Below are 4208 nucleotides of genomic sequence, written 5' to 3'. Positions count from 1 at the left end.
TGAACAAGGAAAGGACTGTTATCCATAACCCCAAGACCCAATCTGAAAAACCTTTTGACCTAGAAACTGAAATTGGCAAACTAAAAATAGCAATCCCTCTCTCAGAACTAGCCAAGCATGACATCTATAAATTACAGATCAAGAAGTCCCTTCAACTCACTAGCAACAAAGATGATGTCAATGTGCTGGATGACACCCCAGAATTACTGTTCGGCCCAGAAGTGGATGGAAAAACGGTAGTCACAGGGGTGTTACCTTTCTATGTCAGCTTACATATTCATGATAAAATATTACATAATGCAATGTTTGACTCAGGTGCCTCTCACAATCTCATGCCAAAAGCAGTCATGGAGAGATTGAATCTAGACATAACAAGACCATACAAGGACCTGTTTTCCTTTGACTCCAGCCAAGTCAAGTGTTTAGGTCTCATAAAAGACTTATGTGTGTCTCTGGTTCAATACCCAAACAAAACAATCCTAATGGATGTGGTAGTTGCTGATATCCCACCTAAGTATGGGATGCTGTTATCAAGATCATGGGGAGCTAAACTCCAAGGTTCCCTGCAATTAGACATGTCATATGCCACCATCTCTGTTTTTGGGCAACCAAAAAGACTGTACAGAGAAACACTCATGAAATACATGGTCAGCAGTGAAGAAAAGCCTCAAAAATTTCCCATATATGTTGTCCATTCAGACATAGACTCATACATTCTCTTCAATGACAGCACAACTCCCTCAAAAGGTGAGGTTGAAACCAAGATACTCATACAGGAGGAAGACTCCAATGAAACGACAGTCAATCAAACACTAGATGTTGTTGCTGCCCTAGTTGTCAAGAATATCCAATCAAATGATGAGACTGTCCTAAAATACAAGCGAGATGAAAAACCACAACTTCAACTTACTTTGCCAGCCCATGAACAGATTGTTAAATCTCCCCCACAACAAGATATTCTATGGTTCCTCGAATTTGATGGCTCAGTCAACAAGTTAGGGGCAGGAGCTGGAGTTTGGGTACACAACAAAGAAAATAGTCATGCGGAAGGCAGAGCCTATAGATTAAACTTCAGATGTACTAATAACATGGCAGAGTATGAAGCTCTTTTACTAGGCCTCAAGTTAGTAAAGTTCTTACAAGCTGCCAGGGTTTCAATCATGGGTGATTCAGATCTAGTTATTCAACAAGTGAAGGGAAACTTTGTCACCAATGACAAAAGACTAAGGACTTATAGGTCTGCTGTTGCTGAGGTACTAAACTTTTTCTCTGAATTCCAAATCACTAAAATTCCTAGAACCCACAATCTGCACGCTCATAGTTTGGCCACCTTTGCAAGTACCTGCAAACTGCCTTTTGAGCCCCATCATTGTTTTACAGCTGAGGTAAAACACAGACCCTCCATTCCAAACAATGTTAATGACTGGCAAGTATTTGAGGATGACAAGCAAATAAACCATTTTTTAACTCTGCAGCAAGAATTTGCAGGATTAAATATTGATACTGATACAGCAAGTCAATCACAAATACTTGATACATCAAGTCAATCACAAATACAGTTTCAAAAAACTACTCACCCAATATCACCTAGAACAGCAAAGCAAATGCTAAATCCAACTATTTTCAACGAGGACAACATTCAGCAAATACAATCCATCAATGGTGAGGAGGTGGCCAATGCTGAAACTGAAATCATAGAGCTGAAAGACAATTTTCTACCAACAGGCCTAACTCCACTAGAGGACATCTTTGATTCAAATGATATTCCCAGAAAACCAAAAATGCAGCCCTTAAATGCAGCCATTGAAGAATGCAACATAGGTACAATTGACAAACCCAAAATAATTAAATTGTCTGCATATTTACCTCCTGATCAAAAGCCTAAATACATTGACCTCTTTAAAGAGTTCCAGGATGTTTTTGCATGGAGTTATGAGGACCTAAAGTCCTATGACACCTCTGTTATCCAACATACAATCCCTCTCAAGCCTGATCAAAAGCCCTTTAAACAAAAATTGAGGAGAATCAATCCTATGCTTCTCCGAGCAATGGAACAAGAAGTACAGAAAATGTTTAAGGCAGGCATCATAGCACCAATCAGATTTTCTGATTGGATTTCTAACTTAGTCCCTACAATAAAGAAGACTGGTGAAATAAGGCTCTGCGTTGACCTTAGGAACTTGAATCAAGTATCCTTGAAAGATAATTACCCCTTACCCAAGATGGATCACATTTTGCAGAGAGTAGTAGGGGCCTCAAGGATCTCATTACTGGATGGATTTTCAGGCTTCAATCAAATCCTGGTACACCCTGATGATCAAGACAAAACAGCATTCACAACCCCATGGGGAACTTTCAAATATGTAAAGATGCCTTTTGGATTGAAAAATGCAGGGGCAACATTTCAGAGAGCAATGGATATTGCTTTTGCCAAGGAGATTCATGACTTCCTTTTCATTTACCTAGATGACCTTACACCTTTCTCAAAATCAGACCAGGAACATATAAAACATTTGAGACAGATCTTCCTAAAATGCAGAAAATATGGAATTTCCTTGAATCCCAAGAAATCCCTGTTTGGTTTAGAGGAAGGTAAGCTATTGGGCCACATCATTTCTAAAGATGGCATTAGAATTGACCCAGATAGGATACAGGCTATCCTACAAATGCCCCACCCAAGAAATGTCAAAGAGTTGCAAGGATTCTTGGGAAAAATCAATTTCTTGAGAAGGTTTATCCCGAACTTAGCAGAACTAATCAGATTATTAAATAACATGCTAAAGAAAGATTCAAAAGTCAAATGGACTGTTGAAGCCAATCAAGCCTTTGAAGGTATAAAACTGGCCCTTACCCAAACCCCAGTGTTGACCAATCCTCAGTTTGACAGAGAATTTATCATTTTCTCTTTTGCCTCCCAGCATACTATTGCTGCTGTTTTGTTGCAAAAAGATGACCAAGGAAATGAGAAGCCAATTGCTTTCTTTAGCAAAGCTCTTAGAGATGCACCTTTAAAGTATCAAATCATGGAAAAGCAAGCTTATGCTTTAGTCAAAGCCATTAAAGAATTTAGGATTTATATCCTTTATTCCCATGTTATAGCATACGTGCCAAGTCCTATTGTCAAAAACATTCTCACCCAAGAAAATTTAGAGGGCAGAAGAGGAAAGTGGATTGCCAACATCTTGGAATTTGACATTGAGATAAAACCTACAAAATTAATAAAAGGGCAAGGCTTGGCCAAATTAATGAGAGAAGCAAATTTGCAAGCCTTAGACATTAACCAGCTGGACAGTGAACCGGAGCTGGCGACTCCAAAGATCAATGTAGCCTTTGAACAATCCCCTTGGTACTCTGAGATATGTTATGTATTGCAAAACCTGTGTGCTCCCCCAGGATTGTCCAGAACTAAATGTAGGTTCTTAAAAATGAAAGCTTCTAAATTCTGTGTTATGGATGGAAATTTATTGTGGAAAAACCATGAAGGAATATTGCTAAACTGCCTAATTGAGAATGAAACTGATAATATCATAAAGGAATTTCATGCAGGTGACTGTGGTGGACACTTGTACTGGAAGTCCACTGTGGATAAAATACTAAGGGCTGGGTACTACTGGCCCACCATGTTCTCTGATGTCAAGAAATTCACCACCTCATGTCATAAATGTCAAGTGTTTGAGGGAAAGAGACAGTTGCTGCCACTTCCCTTGAGGCCTATTGCAACAGAGAGACCTTTTCAACAATGGGGCTTGGATTTCATTGGGGAAATTCATCCCTCATCCTCAGGCCAACATAGATGGATCTTAACAGCCACAGACTACTTCACCAAGTGGATTGAAGTTGTTCCATGCAGACAAGCAAATGATTCCACTATCATTCAGTTTTTGGAGAACAACATATTGGCTAGATTTGGCTGTCCTGATAAAATAATAACAGACAATGCTGCTGCTTTTAGATCCAAGAAAATGGTGAACTTCTGCCATAAATTTCACATCACCTTGGGCCATTCTACTGCATACTATCCCCAAGGAAATGGCCTTGCTGAGTCATCAAATAAAAGTCTGGTAAACATCATAAAGAAAGTACTAGAAGAGAACAAAAAGAATTGGCATAAGAAGCTTGTGAATGCCCTATGGGCAGATAGACTAACAACCAAAAGATCAATTGGGACCAGCCCATATGAGTTGGTTTATGGATTAGAGGCCAAATTT

Source organism: Pinus tabuliformis, chromosome Q (assembly GCF_031772625.1).
Source record: "Pinus tabuliformis cultivar Carrire ecotype Pingquan chromosome Q, CPIR1, whole genome shotgun sequence".
In the NCBI taxonomy this organism is placed as follows: domain Eukaryota; kingdom Viridiplantae; phylum Streptophyta; class Pinopsida; order Pinales; family Pinaceae; genus Pinus; species Pinus tabuliformis.
Note: the sequence above shows the minus strand (reverse complement) of the source record.